General features: G+C 44.9%; 1 protein-coding gene across 1 annotated transcript in view; it reads right to left on the bottom strand.

The window, feature by feature from the left end:
- The window catches only part of LOC106540135 (uncharacterized), an 86,135-nt gene extending 84,152 nt beyond the window's left edge, over positions 1-1,983 (bottom strand). The window contains exons 1-4 of the mRNA XM_087729260.1: positions 1,934-1,983; positions 1,283-1,304; positions 1,135-1,162; positions 214-262 (exon numbers count right to left, since the gene is read on the bottom strand). The gene's annotated coding sequence lies outside the window, so the exon portion shown is untranslated. The remainder of the gene's footprint in view (positions 1-213; positions 263-1,134; positions 1,163-1,282; positions 1,305-1,933) is intronic.
- Between the last annotated feature and the right edge of the window lie 21,636 nt (positions 1,984-23,619).

Below are 23,619 nucleotides of genomic sequence, written 5' to 3'. Positions count from 1 at the left end.
CTCCTAGCTGATGAAAGACCAGCAAAGCCTTCCTCCAGCAGCACCTTCTTAGCCCTGGATCAAGGATCTTGCAAATCCCAAAAGAGCTTCTTGAAAGCATAACGCTCTTGTGAACTGAGCACACAACCAGCATTCTCATTAAAATCCTGGAGCAGCCTTATCTTACTCTACTTAATCAAATCAGGCTGTAAGGCAAGCAGATGGAGAACTTACGTTGTCACAAACGAGATGAGTAAGGTTGGCAGATATTTTGACATCAATTCTGTAAGAAAAGGGGGGAAAAGACAGGCATAGAGGGACAATGCCAGAAAGGGCTCCCAAGAATGTAGCGAAAGCCATCCTAATTCCACACATTCAATAAACCTGGGCCATTTTTGAAGCAACTGACATGTATACAAGCCACCCACATCCTTAAAAAGACCCCATCCCACCAAAAATATTTAATATTTTCCAAAGAATTTTCAAGTTTTGATGGATTCTTTTTTTCCATTATTAACTTTGTGCTAACTGTTTATTCCTTATTGGATTAGAAAAAAATATTCTCCCTTTCCATTTTTATACTCCTTTTGGATGCAATCTGAGTTTCCCTTACAGTTTCAGAGCTTTTCCACAATCATGTCTTCTTTTATTCTATGGTTGTTGACAGGTTTTGTTATCACCCAAAAGGAAGATACAAGGCAGAAAGATGTGCAAATGTTACGTAATATAGTGTAGCTCCCTCCAGATGCATTGGGAGCACAGTCCCGCAATGCTCAATCAGTTAGAGGATTGCAGAACACGGATCTATCCCATCCTTCATTTTAGCTTGCAAAAAATCCACTCAAAAATATTGTCTTCCTTGCAGCTAACCCCTTGCTTCCCTACTCCCCACTCCATTCTGCAAACTGCCATATTATGTAGCAGCTCGAGTTCCCAATGCTCCTTATGTGATCTATAGAAATCAAGAAACCAAACTTTTTGGCAATATGGCAATAAACAGTGACATTTTTGCAGAATAAAATATTGTTCAAACCTCAAGAAAAAAATAGAATGTTAGTCCTGAATGTGGACAAGGTAATACCCTTTTATGCTAATTTCACTTTTGTTCAGAATCTTCCCAGCATCCGGAATTTATTAATTGGTTTATAAAAATACCTCTCTATATCTTCACAAACTTCGGAAGCTGCAAAAATAAAAGCAAAAAAACAAAACAAAAAAAACAAAGAAAAAATTAGCAGGCTTCTCCCCAAAAAGAGATTGTTAGGAGAATGCCAAACCCCAAGCGTTGCAATATATTACGTACCATTAATCCTGGCAGCGGGACACTAAAACAAACAAAAGTATAAAAGTGCAATTAATGTTGAATCCTTCAAATGTCAGTGAATTCACAATCGTGATGCAAGTGTTTATTGCAAACTATGATAAAGAATCATAAAATTTTAACTTTAAAAAACTAATCTAGTCTTTATTTCTGCAGATTTGTAACATTGCCATAAAGCTAATACAAGTCTTTACAACTGGCAGGGAGAATATTTATAAACATAGGAGCCTTGCTTAAAAATGTTTGGCATCCATTCTCTACCATTTCTCTCCTTGTTAAGCCGTTTCTCCTTTTGTGATTCACGCCCCTGCCAGGAATCTTTCATAGTTAAGAGTCAGGCAGCTAAGTTAATTTTTGCCATTTTTTTCTTTAAGAGAATTACAAAGTAACTCAAAATTTGAAGCTCCACAACTATGGAACCAGGATATGTACTACAGTATACAACAAATGGGTGAAAACCTGTGTCCTTATCATTCCGTGACAGCTTCTTTCCTAGGACACTCAGAGGAGGAAATTAATCTTTTGCAGGCGTTGCATGCAAAAGACCAATCACAATGCTCAATCCACCATCTTGCAAATTTTGGCAAGAGCAGGACCGCACCTTCACTGTGTCAAAAGAGACAAGCAACTTACCGATGCACCTTCAACTCTGGCTACGAAGAAGGCTGCAAAACAAGGAGGAGGCCATTAGAAAGGGCCCTTGGCTTTTTCCAGTCAGACCACTTAGCCCCAATTCTCATTTCCCCAACTAGGAAGAGTTTTCAAGTGGACACTGTGACTCACATCCTTGTGACTGGACATGTCAGAAAATAAAGATCAGCTCACCTGCGAACTGCACAATTTTCCCCAAATATACGTGCCCGAGGAAATCTACTTATGCTGTGCCTTCTGCTTACCAGCATTCTTTTGCTTCTGTGTTGTACTGGGTGGAGGAGATGGGGAGCGGGGGCAACAGGACAAGAAGGGGATCAGCTGTTTTGTGATTTAAATGTATAAAAAATTCCCAAGAAATGTTGTATTCCATCCATCAGTGAAAACTGACTAAGTATACACAAGCAAACTGCTCCTCTGCAGACTTTGAAGCTTTGCAAGAAAGACAGATTCAAAGGGCCTCACAGAGCTTGGCGGAGAAGTCTGTGGCAGAGCCCCAGCCATGGGGACAGAAGGGGCCCAACTCAGCCCTGGAGCTGAGAGTCACGCCATCCCCAACACAAATGAGGATTTCAAGAGACAAAACTCCTGGCCTCCAGTTAGAAGGCTGGGTTACTGGGATTTCCAATCTTAGCACACCTATAGGGATCTACGTTAGGAAAAGCTGATGAGAAATTCTTTGAATAAATATCCAGAAGAGAAAGTCTAAGTGGAATCAAAAGTCCAACAAGAAATATATTCAAATCATTTTGTTATTAGCCTAAGAACTGCCTTAAATTTAAATTTAAAAGCTGCAGTGAGGAGAACATTTGGGGAAAACACACAGACAGCTGTAGAAATATCTTCTTCCTGGAAAAATTTGCCTTCTTGCAAGAATTTGCAGCCAGTGGAACTGCATGAGACAATGACCAGATATCAGTTTCAGACATTTAAACATAATGCATTGGCTGCTAGTCTACTTCCGGGTGCAATCCAATGTGTTGGTGATCACCAAAGGTGGGTTTCAATTTTTTTTTACTACCGGTTCTGTGGGCGTGGCTTATTTTGTGGATGTGGCTTGGCAAATTTATTTTTCAGATTGGAGATGGGAAATAAAATATGCTGTAAAACTTTTTTAAAAATAAAGCAGCAACTGGAGCTGTGCCGAGTTGAATGCAGGAAAGCTGGATGGTCCAAAGAGTGCGTGGTTTTGTTCATTGCCTGTGAGCTCGGGGGGGCGGGGGGCAGCAGCCGAGCAACCAAGCAAACCATCTGCCTGCTGCCAAGCACCCTGTTCACGAGTAAACTTGCTCATGAGTAAACTGCAGATTAGAGGCAGACGGCAGATCCTGGCATGTTCACTTGGCTGCTCCCCACCCCCCACCCCCGGAGCTTGTAGGCAGCAAACAAAACTGACGCCTCCTGCCTCCATGCATCGAGGAAGCAGGAAGGCTCAATCCCACTTAGGAGGCAGTGGTTGCAAAACTCCCTGAGCAGCCCATGCTGCTTACCTGTGTGTAGGCACTAGGAGGCAGTTGTGCGGATGCATATGGCAAAGACGAGACAGGGAGAGAGTCGGAGCGAGCCAGTTCGGGGTGTGGCCAGTCAGCCATCACTACCGGTTTAGTGACCCAGTCCCAATTATCACTACCGGTTCTCCCAAATCCATCCGAACCAAGAGCAACCCACCTCTGGTAATCACCTTAAAAGCTCTTCATGGCATGGGTCCAGTCATCCCACTGGGATTGGCCTATCCTTTCCAGACTAGGGGAGGAGGCATGCTGCAGGTCCCGACAGCCGGATTATTTTGGCTGTTGGGTTCCAGGAGGAGGCCCTTCTCTGCTCTTGCCCTCTGGAAAATCTCCACCCCCACCCCCCGGACCGCCATGCTGGCCCCAGCCCTCCTATCCTTTCGTAAGGGACTAAAGACATGGCTCTGCCAGTTGACCTGGGCCTCCAATGCAGAAGCATCACTGTGTTTCATTAACAAGAGATCCCACCCTGCCCCCACTCTTCCCATCTATAATTGGATTGTAGCACTTGTTGGTCTTGTTTTTAGTGTATATCTTTTATGATTGTAAGCCACCCAGAGTTACCCTGTAGGAAGATGGGTGCCCAATACATTTTATAAATAAATAATAAATAAATAATCTCTAGAAGGGATGAAGCCATGTGACAGAAAATGCCATAACTTTTATAATTGAGCTGTTTTGGCAAAAGGTGGCCATAACCTTACTGGAAAGGAGTTCGTGTAGAGGCCCGTTGGGAGAAAATAGCAGTGACATACCTATATAGAGTGCAAAAACTGCTAACAGGAATGAAGGCTGACAAGCCTGTGCCATGGTGGGTCTCATCCAGGCACTGTAAAAAGAAAACAGCCATCAGTTGTGCAATGTAAAGTTTCTTAAAATGCATCTCAAAGGTTTCAATAGGGAAGGTGGCAAACGTTGCAGCTTGACCTGTTTTATCCTCCCCATGAAAGCAGCATACTGGCCGAGCAACCTCATCCATGTATCCATTCATGCTTTGAGACAGATCATGCTCAGTAATCATTTTGCAAGAGAGCAATCTCAAAAACTCAGGCATGTACATCGCCTGGCAAAGTTAAGGTTCCTAATCTGAACTGTTGCTCAAGGCAATATAGGAAAGTTAAGCCAACAGGACATCAAAACAGAGAGCCAGCAGGAATCCATTCTTAATAGCTTTTTCTTAGAAAAATCAAACTGTGGATGAATACATTCATTTCTTGATCCTTTGCCTCTGGTTTAAACAATAAAATGTATAACCAGGAAGCCCAAATCCACAGACTCTGGTGCAAAAATGTTTAGAGGCAAATGTTAAATTTTGGAAATTTCATGAAGAATATGGTAAAAATGAGGACTGTCAGTAATGGATTGCCAAAACTACGTGGACCATTTGGAAATTCCAAACAGTTCACAATCCAGGTTTTACTATTCAGACTATTTTTCCCCAGTTCCCATATTTCAGAGTTATTACAATGCAATTGTTACCCCACAATGCTCTAGTGAGCTTTGAGTTATTTGATAAAAACAAGATAGCTCTCCAAATGCCCACAAGGAAAAAAAGATTGGGAAACGGAGAACGGGTAAAGGGAAATTATAGCACCCTAAGCAGTAAATACAGTCAATGGATCCTTGTAGATAAAGGTTCACCCACCTCTATTTAGGAGTCGAGGTCCTCCTGATGTATGTTAAAGAACAAGTTTTTGCTGGATTATCCTGATCTTTATCCCTTGAAAGAGGCAGGACAGGTATCAGCTTTCCACAGTTGCTTCAGAAGGAGACTAAATTATGGTTGGAGGATGACCATAAACCCTCTTTTGAACACTCAGGCAAACTCCGCCTATCAGTGGAAGCCATGTCAAAATAGACATCTGGTTTAAAGGACTACTCCCAATTAGTAGTATTTATGCTTATTTATCAGTGGTTTGGAACGTGGAGTTTCTCACATTTTGAAAAGGAACAGATAAAATGATGAAATTTCTTTTCAAATGTCTTCCTGTCACACCTGCAATATATTAGTCAGATGATCAAAGTCATTAGAGGTGAACATGCTATACAGTTTGGGGCAGTGGTGAAATCTAAAAATGTTCCCTACCGGTTCTGTGGGCGTGGCTTGGTGGGGGATGGCTTGGTGGTCATGTGACCAGGTGTGCATGGCCAACTTGTAAAATGTGGTGAAACTCACTTAACAATGCTCTTACTTAGCAATCAAAATTTTGGGCTCAATTATGGTCAGAAGTTCTATCTATCTATCATCTATCTATCTATCTATCTATCTATCTATCTATCTATCTATCTATCTATCTATCTATCTATCTATTATTTATTTATTAGACATATACCGCTTCATAGGGCTTTCAGCCCTCTCTAAGCGGTTTACAAATTTTTAGCAAATTGAGTCAGCAACTTGCCCCCACAGTCCGGGTCCTCATTTCACCCACCTCGGAAGGATGGAAGGCTGAGTTGACCTTGAGCCGGTGAGATTTGAACCGCTGAGCTGCAGATCAGTCAGCTAAAGTGGCCTGCAGTACTGCACCCTAACCACTGCGCCACCTCGGCTCTTTTTCTTTTTCTCTCTCTCTTCCTATTTCTTTCATTCTTTCTTTGGGTGTCTCTTCTTTTCCTTCTCTCTCTCCCTTCCTTCCTTTTTCTTTCTTTTTTCTCTCTCCTTCCTTTCTTTCACTCTTCCTATTTTACATTCTTTCTCTTTGTCTCTTTTCCCTCTCACTTCTTCCTTTTTCTTTCTTTTTTGTCTCCTCCTTCCTTCTTTCTCTTTATTTCTTTCCTTCTCTTTCTTTTTTTCTTTGTCTCTCTCTCTCTCTCTCAGGGTGTGCTTTGTCACCATTGCTGCTGCCAGGCGTACCCACTTGTCTGCTCGCCTCCCTGATTACCTGCTCACCTCCTTGCTTGTTGCTGCCTAGGCTCCTTGCACAGCCACCAATGCCGACAAACAGCTGATGATCGGCTCCAGCATATGTGCGGTTGTTTGCAGCAGTCTTTAATGAGCTCAGGGCAGCGGTCCTGAAGACTAGGTGTAGCGGCGACATTTGCTGTGCTCAGGAAAGCGGCACAGACGTCTGCGTGTAGCAGCAGGCTATCATGGCTTGTGACCAGACTCAGACCAGACTCAGAACATGCATGGGTAGGGCCGGAGGCGGGTTTAAATGATGGAGGGAATCACTATTGCATGTCACTGAGTGTTGGTCAGAGTGTGCCAGAGCGGGAAGATAAAGAATTACAAACCCCAAACTGCCTGGTTTATTGTCTTCAGTGAACCAGACAGGATGTCAAGGCTCAACTTTGCAAGCATGGCTGAGGGGACGCAGCCTGGTCTGGAAGCTGCAGGCTTGGCAGAGTCAGAGGCACTAGCGGAGCTTGCTACCCCGGAGGCCTTGCCCACGCCTTCGGTGGTTCCTGATGTGTGACTTAAGGAGCGGCTGGCAGATAGGCCTCCTCGGTTAGTGTCACGGGAGGCCTCCGACTTGGTTCAGGGTAAGCAGCACGACCCGTGAGTAGTGGGGGAATGGTAGTCAGGTCCTAGGCAGTCCCCCACCCCAGGCAGATGTCCCGGGGCTGCTGTACATGCGCACCTGCTGTTCTGGAGCACCACCACCGCAGCCCCCTCTCAGCCCCAGAGAAGCGGCTGCCTGCCCACCCATTGGCCAGGCTGGGCTGGACGCCAACCTCAGAAGGCAAGCAGTATGCGGGACTGCCGGGAAGGCCAAATGGAAGGCAGGCAGGCAAGCATGGCAGGGCTGCAGGGAAGGAAGTAGGCTGCTAGCTTCCTTCCCCACAGCTGGCCAGCCCCAACATGCTCGCCTGCCTTCCATGCGGCCTTCCGTTTGCCTGCCTTTGCAAGCTGGCCACGGGGACACTGGGAAGACTGCATGGAAGGCATAGCAGGACTGCGGGCCACAGGGAAAAATAGGAGTGGCAGGCTGGGATGGTGGAAAGCAGAGATTGGGTGGGGTGAGCGAGCGGCAACTGGAGAACTGGTTTGGGGGCATGGCCAGCCATCAGTCTTTACCGGTTCAGTGACCCAGGCCCAATGTCTGCTACCAGTTCTCCTGAACCGGTCCGAACCGGTAGGATTTTACCCCTGGTTTGAGGATACCAAAGCAAGCTTTGGATTGCAAAATTCTATTCTGCTTTTTGGAATGAAAAGGACATTGGGGCATTGAATGGACCGTTGCTCTCTTTTGAAGTTGTGGTGTTAATATAGTCAAGTTCCTTATGAAGAAAACTAAATTTTGTGAAGTTTTGTTCAAAAAGCAATAGAAATGCAAATTGTACTGATACCTTGTACTGTCAACCCTCCAGTGATTTAGACAAAGACCCAGCAAGAATATATCAGGCATTGCTTTGTGGGTGTCATCAATTTCAAAGGTTTCTTGGGATTCAACTGCACTGAAGCAAACTTTTATGGTACTTAAGAGCAGAATCCTGTGGGGATTTTGCCAAAGGCCAGTTAAAACAGAGGCCAGTAAGCAAGAATATCAAACTTCTTAAGTTCCTAACAATTTGCAGTAATATTTTAGAAGAGAAGGATTAGATGGAATGCATGTGCCTGTAAATTAGAAAAAAGTCTCCCTTAATAGGGTTGGTGGTTCTTGTGGATTTTTTTTTTTGGGGGGGGGAGTAGGAAAAAGTATTAGCAAAGAGACACTGGACCATTTTACTACTTGTCCCAATTGTTCGTCTACACCTGCAAACAGGTAAAACTATCTTAAAACTTATTAACACTTTGAAGTCTGCATTCTTTGCTTGACTTTCATCTACTTGCTGATAATAAAGATATTCAATAGTTTCAGAGCAGGTTGGCCAGGTTTATCTTGACTTCAGGGAATTCCAGCCAGGCCAGTATGTCCTCATTCTTGGACAGCCCCTCCTAGAATGCCCTGCCATTCTCTGGGTCATGTTGACTTCTCTTTGCAGATGATTATCTAACATTGCTCACAGATGGCCTCAATTTTGTTGAATGTTTCTGTAAAGCAGTAGAGAAATCTATCTACTTGATCATCTACACTACATATCTCCATACTGGAAGCAAAAGAAAAGCAAAAAGAACAATTGATTAAATGAAGCTGATTCCAAATATGGATTCTGGCGTGTAAGAAATGGCATGAAGCTAACTAGGGGGAAACTGATGCAAGAGGCATCTATCTTTAGATCCTACGTACATTGCAAATATCCAGAACATGAAGTAAAGGTATTAAGAACACTTCTGAAGTGCTGGAATGCACTGAACACCTGTGGAACTTACTTGGCTGAGGGCTACAGATGCCCGGGGCCAAATCTTTTTGCTTCCTGCCTCAGATTTTTACTCCATCTCCAGATTGGGGCAAAGTTAGTGACTAACTTTAGCCCAACCCTGCCAGAAGACACAGGGGAGATAATAGATTGATTCATCACATTCCACTAAACCTGTATGGAATTTATTTATTTCTCACATTTCTATCCTGCTGTAATGACCATAAAACCCAAGTAAAACACCCATGGTACAACACTCATAGAAACAGTACAATAACCCCAAGATAAAAAAAATTAAGTTAAAAATGGCATAACAAAATGGCATAACAAAATCAAAAGCTCTCAAAACTACTCTGTCTTTAAAAGTTTCTGAAAAAGGCTCTGATCTCCCAGGAGGCTGTTCGGCAGCATGAAAAAAGCAGCACCTTCTTGTGGCAGTCTCCAGCTGAAAGTGTGGGATCAATAGCAGTTCCTGTTTGATCCACCAATACTGGTGGGAAGTGGAACAGAGCTATAATGGGCTTATAGGTGAGAAGCAGTGCCTTAAATTGTACCCAGAAATGAATCAGCAGCCAAAAGTCCACAAATTACAATAATGAGTTCCCAATGACCATACTATGGAGTTTTTCAGGTGTTTATATATCACTTTTAATTTGAATATCATAACTGCCTGAAAGTTCAAAGATGAGTTCACCAGAAATTGACAGGATTTTATCATCTTGTGAGATTCTGGATGATTTTTAAAAAAAATTGGAGTGGAATGACATACTTGATGACATCATGGTTTCAAGAATATAAATGAAATAATGTCTGCTATAAATGTAAATCACCAGAAATCATCAGTAGTTAAATCTACCTTACGGAACAAACCCATAACACCTATCATTTCTAGTACTAAACATTTGGCTGTCTAATCAGGCAGTGATTCTAAAGTAGTACGTACCATTATTTATTTTGATAATGTTTACAAATATGAAACAATAATTAACAAGTATTCAAAAATCTTACAAAAGTCATAAATAAATGCACAAAACATCACCATACATCATGTTTTCAAATGCACAAGGAAATTATTTCATAATCCCAGTTAGTGCAAATTTTGAAACTTTGGGGATAATATGCAGTGGGAACTAATGTAACACAGCTGAATTCACAAGTCACCATGAATTTTTATCCCAATAGATCTCTCATCTTACAATTCATAAAACATCCCTTTAAGAAATTAGATTTATATTTCTTGTCAATTCCAAACAAAAGTTTATCAAAAGCCCAAAGAGCAGGAGGGGAGGGGAGGGGAGGGGAAGAGAGGATCATAGAGCTGAAAGGAACCTCAGTCTTATACTCCAGCCCCCTGTATAAGGCATCCTAGTCAAAGGGTTGTCCAATCTTTTCATGAAAACCTCCAGTGATGGAGCATCCACAACTTCAGGGGGCAAGCTGTTCCATTGATTAATTGCTCTGTCAGGAAATTTTTCCTGAGTTCCAGGAATTTGATTATTTGATTATTTTCCTGCTTGGTCTATAGGGTGCAGAGGTGGGAAACAGGCCCCATTCTGACTGCTGGGAAAAAGAGAGTCATGCGAGCAAGCAATGTCACAAAAGTAGCATATCTTATCCCGAAGTGTTTAGCCAAGGAAACACTTAAGTAATTTCCCGTGCTAGCATTACATTACACCAGGTGTCCCTTATTAGTTTCACACAAGTACTTCAAATTGAAGTAAGAGAGGAATGGTTACCTAGAGATGAAGACACTCAGCTTCACTTGGAAGGTTGAAAGTTCAATCCTAGGCAGCAACAGATATTTCTCTATCAGGGCACAAAGAGAAAATATCTGCTGCAAACTCCATGTAGGCATCAGGAAGGGCATCCGGTCAGTAAATGCTCTGCCCCACTCATTCACCCGACTCCACCCCAAATCCAGAGATTACAGGATGATAAAAAGAAAAAAAACATTCAAATTGAAGTAAATGATAAACTACTAAGGAACATGCAAGATGACCTTTCCACTTCAGTTAAAAGGTGGACTGTCCTAAAACATAAATTGTTTCTACTCAGTGGTGTCAAGGGGAAATATGAGGAAATGTGTGAGACCAGCTCTACCTTTTTTGTATAGGCATCATGACACTGTGCACAAACATGCTTGCAGCACGACAGCCCATTGTTTTTTTCATTTTTAAATTGAGAGGATCTTATAGTCCACCTGCAAAAAGTGAGAGTCCTTACTTCCTGGGGAGAAAAAATAGATTTTCTCTCGTTATTGGTTTTATTAATGTTATTTTATAAACTGCCTGTAGATAATTAAACAACATAAACTTTAAATCCCTACTCCTGATATACTGTTTCTGACAATATACCTACGGGTAAAATAATTGTTCATTTCAGGAGACAAATTAGAAGAAATATTTATGTAGTACCTTTTTGCAACAGAAGCTTCATATATTTAAACCACAGGAGTTAATTCTTTTAAAAGGCAAGATTTAAATGTGTGAAGCTTAAAAAAAAATCTCAGGCTCTCTATGAGTGAAAAAATGATTTATTAACAATACAGTGGAATACATATTGAACAAAAAACAAAAAGCTTATTTGTAATCTATAAATTAGATTATCTGTAAATCTAGTACTGGGTAATCATTATGTCTTTGTTGTACAAAGTTTAAACCAAGTGAAGTAAAAAAATCATCTTTTGGTGGGGTGGTTCAATTTTCCTTTAGTTTTCCAGTACATCTGCCACTCTATGGAAATATTGAAATCCTTTCCTGTTTTCAAGAATCTTGTTACCTGTCGATGTAAGAACTAATAAATCTGCTTTGTTCTTGTGAGGCTGCAAGAAAGCTGCAACTCGTTTTAACTTGGATAATCTAAAAAAAATTAATATAATGGCCTGAGTTGTGATTTTCCCATTTTAATAAACATTTCAGTGTAAAAGGAGCATGAAAGGAAAAATCATACCATATTTCTAACAATCCAAAGATATGGCTTGGATCTATTCACACATGGACTTTTCTGACAGAAACACACCAGATTTCAGAAGATACTTTCAGGAATTTCTGCCCTGATGTCCAGTAAAATGGTTTCTTCTCCAGTGGTGGAGAGAGCATCCAGGAATGGGTTAACTCCATCTGTCAGCTAATTGGACTGAGTCTACAAACTGTGATGACACACCTTCTCTGCTTGCTCCTCCCAGCTTTTTGTCTCAGTCTAGCTAGAACAAGAGATCTTTGATCAATATCAGGCTGGCTCCCGTTCAACTTCAGTAGAGCAGCCCTTCATTCCAGCATGAAGGGCTTTTAGCCCAACCCCGCTGAGGGCTGCGTGGTTGCAATCCGACTGCAGGCAGGCAGGGCGGATAGGGCAGTGTCCATGAGCATAGCTTCGGAATGCTGACCTGAATGCTCCCAAAAGGTAGCAATCAGCTCCGGCAGTCCAGCCAAGCAATTAGGGCAGCGCTCACAAGCCTGGCTCCATGGCACTGACCCTGGGGCTAGATTTTGCACACCAAACTCGGAGGGGACGCGCATGCAAGGAGTTGAGTCCCTGGCATTAGGAGGGATTCAAGCCGCGCAGAGATCCCGATTGGAGCCCTTAGCCTTGGAAGCCCCAGAGGGTGGAGAGTCCCTGCCCAAATCGTGGGTATATTCCATAGTGCCATGTCTCTTGCTGGTGCAGAGCAGCGGGGACTGTTCCGGGCGTGCCTGCCACGTGGCAAAAAATAAAATGGCAGCCACCATGTCCCTCAGGATTAAGGCCTGCAAGGAAAACGAAAGACCCTGAACCCCCCCATTCGCAAACCGGCCAAAAAGGCCTCTAAGGCCACAGAACATGATGAGAGATGCCACCAGAGAGCCCTGGATCGTGAAATTATACAGGCCCAGAGAGAGACAGTCTGGAGGTCTGGCGACCATTAACCCATGGAGCAGGCCAGCCCCTACCCTTTCGCTTTGCAGCTGTTGAAGCTGCCTGGGCCTCAAGAAAGTCTTCAGGCAGCTGCATGGTTGCCAGATAGCGCTGAGGAGCAACTTTCCCCTTCTGCCTCTAATCTGCCTGGCGATAGTGAGTTTTTCTTCAGCTCACTTCCATAGCATAGGTCTTCAGTGGCTGCCATGCAGCAGTCTATGAGACAGAGGGTTCCCTCTGCAGAGGCAACCTTCCCACCCACTAATGCCGATCTCTGTTCTCAGGAGCAAATAGAGGCTCCAACTCCTGCCATTATGGTAGCCATTATCTCCGAGGCCATCAGAGAGGGGATAGCTGTAGGATTACAAGAGAGCAGCTTCAGTGGCTTCAGACCACATCAGGCTCCGAGCTCGCATGGAGCCCCACGAGCCTGAAGAATTCCTACTTTCCCTAGAGCACTACCTACCTGCCTCCTCCAATCAGGCTTCATTAATTTAATTTAATTTAATTCATTGTCAGGGAAAGAAGCATACAAGAACCTAGAGCTGTCTGATGATGAGGGCTTAATGCCCGATCAGCCTGCCTTTGTTGGTCTTTTTCAACCATCTTTGGTCAAAACCATCAGTACTGTTCAAAGCAAAAAAGGCAACCCATATGGGGACCAGTCAAACAACGCAGGAGGCACCACCTGGGTCAGGGGACCTGGTAGATTCCCTCTTCAAAGAACCAGCCATGGAGAGAGGTGGTTTCATCACCCAGGCTCTTCCTGGATGTAGTGCACAGACAGGAGACCAGTGGTGAGTTGCAGGCGGTACACCCCAGTACCCGCCTGCCCGCGCTCCTTACCTGTCTTTAAAGTCTTCGGCGCTTCCGCACGTGATGCATACAGCGCCTGCATGATGTTCCACCAAGCAGCTGGAGCATCCCGGAGGTTCACGGATGCGTTGCTGGATGGCAAGACACTTATGTGTCCATGTGGACAACCCTGAGCCAGTTCCAACCGTACTGGTTAGAACGGGACCCAGAACCCACCACTGCAGGGGACCTCCCCTGGGACAGGACCCTACCCCAATAGTCAGGACAGACCTTTTTCTAACATGGGCCGGGATCTATCCAAGGCCCTAGAGCAGTGTTTCCCAAAGTGTGGTACGCGTACCCCCAGGGGTACGGGAAGAGTTTGGTGGGGGTACGCGTTGCACCGGAGTTTGGTGGGGATCATGTGGGAATATCCACTGCACCGTGCTTAGCTGCGCCCACAGAACAAGGAAAGAAATAGGCGCGTATTGCAGTTTTTACATGGGAACTGGGGCCATCGTACATCGTATCGCAACTCATTATGGCGGGAACTTTTGCGCATCCTTCGCGCAGCTCGGGTTCGGCCATTTTTAAACTGTGGGAACATTAACAGTTGACGTTGAGCCGCGGAGCTGCTTAAACGCCGGAGAATTGCAGTGTTATCTAACAGTTAGACAGTCTTGTGAGGCGTGACACGGCGTGAATATACTGCACTTCGTTACAGAGACAACTTACTTCTTTAATAGTTAGTTCCGGGCGCCTGTTATCGTGCTTTAGTAAGTTCCACTGATTTTGATTATTTTTATAAAATACAATTTTTATCCCTAACAGAGATTATGGATCGCTGGTTGAAATCTGGAACTACTAAACTGAAAGAAAGTAATGATTGTAGTAGCAATCAACGAACAGGAAATAATGAAATTAACGACGAATCTGAAAGATTCTGAAAGAACCTGTTAAGAAAAAAGCAAGGAAAACTCGCAAGTACGACAAAGAATATCTTAAATTTGGATTCTCCTGGACTGGAGATGAAAATGAACCTATTCCACTTTGCATCATTTGTTTTGAAAATCTAACAAATGAAAGCATGAAACCATCCAACTTAAAGCGCCATTTTGAGACAAACCATAATCAGTACAAAGATAAACCCATAGATTTTTTTGAAAATAAACTTAAGGATTTAAATCAGTCTCGAAAAGTAATGTGGGGTTTGACAGGAGGTGACAATCAAAAAATACTAGAAGCTTTGTATCGCGTGTCGCTTTTAATTGCCAAATGTAGTGCAGCGGAAACCATTGGCGAAATTTTAATCAAGCCTGCAGCCAAGATAATGGCAAAAGTAATGATAGGAGATAGAGCGAAACAAACTTTTGACCGCGTTCCTCTCTAAAATAATACAGTTCATCGACGAATCATTGATATGTCTAATAATGTAAAACAGATGTTATTATCTGATATTTCTCAAAGTCGTTATTATGCATTGCAAGTCGATGAGTCCACCGACATTGCGAATTTTGCAAATCTTATGGCATTTGTTAGATACGAAAAAAATCAAGAAATTCATGATGACTTTTTATTTTGCCAGCCTTTATTAGGTCACACAACAGGAGAAGATATCTTTAATGTTATGAATACATTTATGCAAGAGAACAAAATTGATTGGAATAGATGTGTTGGAATAAGCACAGATGGAGCAAAAAGTATGGTCGGAATTAATAAAGGACTCATTGCAAGAATTCAAAATGTTGCTCCAAATGTCATAGCCACACATTGTTGCATACACAGAGAGGCTTTGGCAACACATAAGATGCCCGCTGATCTACAGAAAGTTCTGGATGAAAGCATGAAAATCATTAACTACATTAAAAGCCGTCCTTTGAATGCATGACTTTTTTCGCAAATATGTGAAGAAATGGGAAGTAGTCATACCCAGCTGCTTTTTCATACCGATGTTCGTTGGCTATCTCGGGGGAAAATTCTAAATCGATTGTTCGAACTTAGACATGAACTTCAATGCTTTCTTAATGATAGATTTGAGTTGAGAAATTGTTTACATGACTGGAAATGGCTTTGTAAACTAGCATACTTAGCAGATATATTCTGTTTTAAATTGCCTCAACTTATCGTTACAAGGCAAAGAAATTTCATTGTTTCACATTCAAGATAAAGTGAACGCTACCATCGCAAAACTAAATTTATGGCAAAAGAGAGTTGGGAATGGAGAAGTAGACTCGTTTCCCTCTCTTCATGAGTTTATAACAAGTTCGGCTACTAAAATTGAGGCTGATACTCTGAAATGCATAATACAGCATTTGGAGAGTTTGCAAGTTGGCTTGAAAAACTATTTCCCTGATTTAAACAAAAATATTGAATGGATAACATATCCGTTCAACATTAACACAACATCCATGCCAGAAGGTTTGTCCCCTGCGGAAGAAGAGCAATTATTGTAATTAGCTTCGGACGGATTCTTGAGAAATAAACATAAGGAGTGTACTTTAACATCATTCTGGTTACAAATGCAACATGTGTATCTGGTTTTAACAGAAAAAGTCCTGAAATACATCTTGCCTTTTCCAACTTCATATTTATGCGAAGTTGCTTTTTCTGCATTTGTAGACATTAAATCGAAAAAAAGGAACAGACTATTGGATGTGGAACCGCATCTCAGATTAAAATTAAGAACCAGGGAACCAAATTATGATGATCTGTCATCTCAACATAAACAATTTCATCCTTCTCATTGAATCAAATAAATGTTCTTTATAATATAACTTTCGTTTATTTTGCGTCTGTACCAAAAAAATAAAAAAATAATATATTTTGATTTTTATTAAAGCATATGTTTTTTATGAGGGGCACTCAGTGTTACGAAAATTATAGAAGGGGTACACATATGTCAAAAGTTTGGGAAACACTGCCCTAGAGGTCCCTATAGTTGATGTCCCTGTGGCTGCATTGTCAACGTCATCAGTCATGGCTGGCTCTCCAGAGGAAGCCCTCTGGCCAGAGGATAAGAGAACTGAGAACTGAGCAAACCTTAGTAAAAGGCCAGGATGGCTGTTAAAGCTTCCATGGCAGCCTCATTTTTTAATAGAGCTTCATTGCTCTGCTTGAAGCAACTACAGGAAAGGATCCCTCTAGGTCAGTGTTTTTCAACCACTGTGCCGCGGCACACTAGTGTGCCGTGACATAGTGTAAGGTGTGCCGTGGGAAAAACACCTGCCGAGTGTTTTTGCCTCAGGACATCTCTGTGTCCCGAAAGTTGCTTTTGGGACACAGGGATGCCTCTATTAAGTCCCTGTGGCCCCGCGTTTACTTTAAAAACGCGGGGACCGCCAGGAGGTAGCACATGCAGGGACGTCACTGATGTCCCATGCGTGCACCCATAGCAACAATCGCGGAGGACCAGAGCAGCGAGGAGAACACGCGCTGTCAACTTGGTAAGTGTTACCAGCGGCGCGTCTCCTTCGGTGTTCCGAGCACCGATGTGGGGCAGTACACAGGGAATTACAACCTAATGTTGGGGAACTACAACCTAATGTGGGGGTAACTATACTGCCAACCTAATGTGGGGGTAACTATACTGCCAACCTAATGTGGGGGAAAATAAGATATATGCAAGATAAGATATATGCAGTGTGCATAGGAATTTGTTCATAGTTTTTTTTTAACTATAGTCCGGCCCTCCAACGGTCTGAGGGACCGTGAACTGGCCCCCTGTTTAAAGAGGAGACAAGTGCAGTAAGTACTGAGTGACAGTGAGACAGGAGCAGATACTGCAGTGATGGACAAGTTTTTGAAAAGGAAAGAACTGGACTCTGAACAAAAATCGCAGCCAGATGAGAGCCCAAGTATGAGTGGGGATCAAAAGAAAGCAAAGATGGTTAGCTCAAGCAAATTCTCTGGCACTAGGCAATATAGCGAAAGCTATATTTCATTTGGATTTACTTTCACTGGAGATGCAAAGAAACCAACCCCACTGTGCGTGGTGTGTGGTGAAAAGCTATCTAACAGTGCTATGGTCCCAAGTAAACTTAAACGCCATCTCCAAACGAAACACCCTTCACTTCAAAATAAGAATGCGGACTATTTTGTTCGCCTGCGTGAAAACACGGAGAAACAGGCAACTTTCATGAGAAAAACCACAAAGGTAAATGAAAGAGCTCTTAAAGCTAGCTATCAAGTTGCTGAACTTATAGCCAAGTCAAAAAAGTCGCACACTGTGGCAGAGACATTAATACTTCCCGCCTGCAAAGCTATTGTAGAGGAGATGCTAGGACCTGAAGCAGCTAAGGAAATAGCCAAAGTCCCACTCTCAGACAACACAATTTCCAGACGTATTAATGACATGTTGGTTGGTTTACTGAGGAACTCCGGGAGATGAAGCGCCGAAAGAGACGCCTAGAGCAACGATGGAGATCCAGTAAGTCCGAGTCAGACCGAGCACTTTTAACATCTAGCATCAGAGCTTACCTCCGGGCAATTAGGACGACTAAAAGAACACACATTGCCTCTCTGATTGCTTCCGCTGAGTCGCGCCCAGCCGCCTTGTTCAGGATAACCCGTTCCCTCCTAAATAGGAGGGATACGAGCGATCCTTTGCAAGGCAGAGCTGAGGATTACGTCCAATTCCTCGCAGATAAAGTTGCTCGGCTTCGGGCGGACCTGGACTCCAATTGCGCAGAGCCAGCTGAGGCACCAGGGGGGAATCTGGCAGGACATCACTGGATTGATTTTCAAGCTGTTACCCCTGAGGATGTGGACAAGGCCATGGGAGCTGTAAGTGCCTCCACATGTGTACTGGACCCATGCCCCTCCTGGCTGGTCGCTAACAGCAGGGAGGTGACACGGGGTTGGATCCAGGCGGTTGTAACCGCCTCCCTTCGGGAGGGGTTCTTTCCCCCCGCTCTAAAGGCAGCGGTGGTGAGACCCCTTCTGAAGGAGCCATCTTTGGATCCAGCCGTTTTAAACAACTATCGTCCAGTCTCCAACCTCCCCTTTGTGGGGAAGGTTGTTGAGAAGGTGGTAGCCTTTCAGCTCCGGCGGTCCTTGGAGGAAACCGATTATCTAGATCCCTTCCAGTCGGGATTTAGGCCTGGCTACAGCACGGAAACCGCTTTGGTCGCATTGATCGATGATCTCTGGAGAGCCAGGGACGGAGGTTATGCCTCCGTCCTAGTGCTCCTTGACCTCTCAGCGGCTTTCGATACCATCGACCATGGTATCCTTCTGCGATGACTGTGGGAGGTGGGGGTGGGAGGCACTGTTCTACGGTGGTTCTCCTCTTACCTCTCGGACAGGTCGCAGTCGGTGTTGGTCGGAGGGCAGTGATCGACCCCTAGGCCCCTGACTTATGGGGTGCGACAGGGTTCGGTCCTGTCCCCCCTCCTGTTTAATATCTACATGAAGCCGCTGGGTGAGATCATTCGATGGCACGGGATAAAATACCATCAGTATGCGGACGATATGCAGCTGTATCTGTCCGCCCCGTGCCAACTCAGTGAAGCGGTTGACGTGATGTGCCAGGGCTTCGAGGCTGTTAGGGACTGGATGGGGGTTAACAAGCTTGTTCTCAATCCAGATAAGACCGAGTGGCTGGTGTGTTTCCCTCCTACTAATTGGCCAAGTGTTCCATCTCTCAGGCTGGGAAGTCAAACAGTACGCCCCTCAGACAGGGTTCGCAATTTGGGAGTCCTCCTGGACCCACAGCTGACTTTTGAACATCACTTGTTAGCTGTGACCAGGGGGGCATTTGCCCAGGTTCGCCTGGTGCACCAGTTGCATCCCTACCTGAACCGGGAGGCCCTCACAACAGTCACTCGCGCGCTTGTGACCTCTAGACTGGACTACTGCAACGTGCTCTACATGGGGCAGCCCTTGAAGAGCATTCGGCGACTCCAGCTTGTCCAGAATGCAGCCACGCGAGCCATCGTGGGTGCACCTCGGTTCACCCACGTAACACCTATCCTCCGCGAGCTGCACTGGCTGCCTATTGATCTCCGGATACGCTTCAAGGCGCTAGTCGTCACTTATAAAGCCCTTTATGGTATTGGACCTGGGTACTTGAGAGACTGCCTGCTGCCAATTACCTCCACCCGACCGATTAGATCCCACAGATTAGGCCTCCTCCGAATTCCATCCGCCGGCCAGTGTCGACTGGCGACTACCCGGAGGAGAGCCTTCTCTGTGGCTGCTCCGACCCTCTGGAACGAACTCCCCGTGGAGATTCGAACCCTCACCACCCTCCAGGCCTTCCACAAAGCCCTTAAAACCTGGCTGTTCCGACAGGCCTGGGGCTAAAGAACCGTTGCCCCCGTCTTGAATGGTATGACTGCTGTGTGTTCTAAACCATGTATTGTTTTGTGTCGTTTTTTAATTTTGTCTGTATCCCCCCCTTCCCTGGTTGAGTTGTGAGCCGCCCTGAGTCCCCTTTGGGGGAAAAGGGCGGCATATAAATAAAATCAACATTCAACAACAACACATGTCTGCAGACATCGAAAGTGTGGTTTTGGAAAAGATCCGTATCAGTGAGAAATTTGCATTGCAACTTGACGAGTCTACTGATATCAGTGGACATGCTCAACTTTTGGGCAAAGTCTCTAAAGACAGAGAGAGACTGAGAGCTGTTGATGAAGAGCTACGTGTGTGTCTTTCTTCGATTCCTGCCAGAATATCAGCTTTGTGTTCAAAAAAACAGGCCCAGGTTTCGCACTGAGTAAGTAAACAGAAATATGAACAATTATAAAATAATTTCTTTTTGTTTATTTGATTCCTATTCAAGAGAATTACTTTATATATAGTAAATATAGGCATAGTTAATTTTTTTTAACATTTTCTAATGGTGGTGTGCCTCGTGATTTTTTTCATGAAAAAAGTGTGCCTTTGCACAAAAAAGGTTGAAAAACACTGCTCTAGGTGACACTAGGTCATATCAAGATATTAATAAATTGAAGGCCGCAATGGAATTCTCAGCAGATGCCATGCTGAATGCAGCGCTTTTCGCATCCAAGTCCATTGCCATGTCGGTAGCAACCCAATGTCTCCTACGGCTCCGCCAGTGGCAAGCAGATACCAGACATAAATAGAGACTTGCCTCTGCCCCGTTCACAGGGGGGGGTTGGGGGGACTCCCTGGAGCCAATCCTGGTTAAGTCCAGGACAAGCGCAATATTTTGCCCTCCCTTTCCCAGACTCTCACCCGGCTCAATATTTTCATTGCTCGCCCGTTAGAGGGTCGGATGGAAGATTTGGTCTTGCTTGGCCACAAAGGCCGAGGCACAACAGCTCAGGTCAGGAAGGAGTGGAAAGTGTTTTCCCCCAAAGAGATCCTTCCGGGGTGATTAGGTCACTCCTTTTGGCATCAGAAGTGACTGCCTAACAAACCCTCCCACTGGGGGTTGCCTGGCCTTCTTTGCCAGCCAATAGGAAGACCACAGGTGCCTGGGTCAGGGAGATGGTAAAATTCGGTTTCTCCCTGGAGTTCCTCTACACACACACACACACACACACACACACACACCAAGTTCTTCATCGGGTGTCCTGGATCAAAGGACTGGGCAAAGCGGCTCCTCGTGGAATCAGCAATACAACATCTACTGGATATTCAGGTGATCCAGCTGGTTCCAGAGGAGCAGCAGGGTCAGGGGTGGTGGAGATCCCTAGCCATCACCAAGGGTTGCTAGTTCAGAGAGCCAGAAGACCTGATATTAAAAACAGACACCAGCATCTATGGCTGGGGGTGGGGGGCCACATCTGCAATCACTGATGGTGGACCTGAGCCACAGTATAAATTGGCTCAAACTCAGGGCAATACACCTGGCCCTTATATAGTTCAAGAACAGGGTGACGAACAAGCACATTCTGGTCCTAACAGACAACATGGTCGCAAAGGCCCACATCAACCACCAGGGGGGGACCCATTGCAGGTCCTCATGCAAGAGGCTGAACAGCTGGGCTTCTGGGAGGAGACACACCTTGTCCATAAGGGTAGAGCATATTTGGGAGGTGTGCAGGTAGACTGTCTCAATCGAGTTTCAGTTGACCACGCGGAGTGGCAGCTGCACCCGAACCTGTTCCAGGAGGTGATGCAACGATTCCGCCTTCTGGTTGTCAATCTATTTGCCACCCCAGACAACAGCCAGCTGCCCAGGTATTATGCCAGATATGCGACACCAGAAGCAGAAAGAGTAGATGTGCTTCGCAGTCTGTGGGCTCCAGGACTGCTGTACGCTTTCCTTCCTCTTCCACTCATTCTGAAGATCATCAGGAAGATGCTGGAGGAAGAGGAGCTCTTACTCCTGGCGGCCCACTGGCCAAGAAGTCTTTGGTTCACAGACCTGGTGAACCTATCATGACTCGTCTCTGGAGAATTCCTCCGACAAGGATCTCCCTCAGCCAGGGGCCTGTGCTACATCCAGAACCACAGTGGCTCCAGTTGACCACCTGGCATTTGAGTGGATAGTTGTGAATGGGGACAATAATTCCTCCAGGATCATCAGGACAATCCAGGCATCTAGGAGGTTTTCAACCAACTGCATATATGATACCACCTGGAAGGCCTTTTGTGATTGATGCTCTAGGAAGGATCTCATCCCTTACAGATGTTTCCATACCACTGGTCCCGGAATTCCTTGATGAGGGACTGGATAGCAGGCTATACCCTGTCTTCAGTTTTGGCCTGTGGAACCTTGGATTCACTTGCCCAACATCCCTTGGTCCAATGATTTTTAAGGGGGGAAACTAACTTCAGCGTGACCCGTCAAAAGCGCGGACGGCAAAAGCGCGATCGACAAAATCGCGCCTTTGACGTCATCAAAGCGCGACGAAAAAGATCGAAAAATTCAAATAAAAATTAATAAAAATTAAATTAAAGCAAGCCGATTCACATAAAGGTAAGGGTTAGGGTTAGGGTTAGGGTTAGGGTTAGGTTAAGGGTTAGGGTTAGCTTTAGAGCGTTAGCGTTAGCGTTAGGGTTAGGATAAGGGTTAGCGTTACGTTTTTCGTTACTTTAACGGTTAGGTTTAGGGTTAGGTTTAGGGTTAGGTTAAGAGTTAGGGTTAGGGTTAGGTTTAGGGTTAGGTTTGGGGGGGTTAGGGGAAGGTTTTAGCTTTATTTTTACATTTTTTCGATCTTTTTCGTCGCGCTGTGATGATGTCACAGCGCGCTTTTGTCGAGCGCGATTTTGTCCTACGCGCTTTTGTGGTGGAACCAACTTCAGTCCCCCTGTGGTGCACCGATACCCCACTTGAGACTTATCTAAAATGCTGAATTCCCTCACCAGGGGCCTCTTTGAACCTTTGAGAACTACCTGCCTTCACTACCTTCCGTTGAAGGTGGCATTTCTTGTGGCCATTACATCGGCCAGGTGGGCATCAGAACTGGCAGCCTTGTCGGTTAGGCAAGATCTTTATGTGTTCCACTCTGACAGGGTGGTATTGTGACTGGATCCATCCTTCATACCGAAGATAAACACCTGGTTACAGAGGGCTCAGGAGCTAGTGCTGCAAAACTTTTGCTCTGACCTGGTCCATCGTCTGGAGCAGAAGTGGCATACTCTGGACGTGCAGAGGGCCCTCCGTATATACATCAGGACTACCTCCTCCCTGAGGTAGACAGAATCCTTGTTTGTCTCCTTCCACCCGACCACGCTGGGCAACAGGGTGACCCCTTCATCTTTGGGACGGTGGATTAAGGCATACATAGCTAAGACCTATGAACTATAGGCCTTGCCAGTGCCAAGGCATATTACATCCATTCCACTAGAATTGTGGCTACAATTGAGGCGTGGGCAACCCAGGCCTCGATAGAGAAGGTCTGACAAGCTGCCACCTGGTTTTCTCCATCCCCTTTTATCTGTCACTATAAACTGGACATCTTCACCTCGGCTGAGGCAGTATTTGGCAGGCGTGTTCTGCAGAGTGTCCATATGGAGCAGGGGACTTTGGACTGGACGACAGCCCACCCCTAGGACAGCCATGCTTCGGTATGTCCCATTCCTGGATGCTATCTCCACCACTATGGAGAATGGGCATTGGTCTTACCTCATAAGACCCGTTCTCTGGGAGGTAGAGATAGCATCCAGCCCCACCTGGATTGGTGTCTGGTCCTGGGTCCACAAGGAGACACATCTTCATCACAACACGTCAGTCTGCTGCAACGCCTTTGTCAAAAAACTGGGAGAAGCAAGCAGAGGCGGTGTGTCGTCAGTTTGCAGATTCAGTCCAAT

This window comes from Thamnophis sirtalis, unplaced genomic scaffold (assembly GCF_051295495.1).
Source record: "Thamnophis sirtalis isolate CommonGarterSnake01/CBP01778 unplaced genomic scaffold, rThaSir2_p1.2 scaffold_14, whole genome shotgun sequence".
NCBI lineage: Eukaryota > Metazoa > Chordata > Lepidosauria > Squamata > Natricidae > Thamnophis > Thamnophis sirtalis.
The sequence above is the reverse complement of the archived record's forward strand: the minus strand, read 5'-3'. Positions and strand labels throughout refer to the sequence as shown.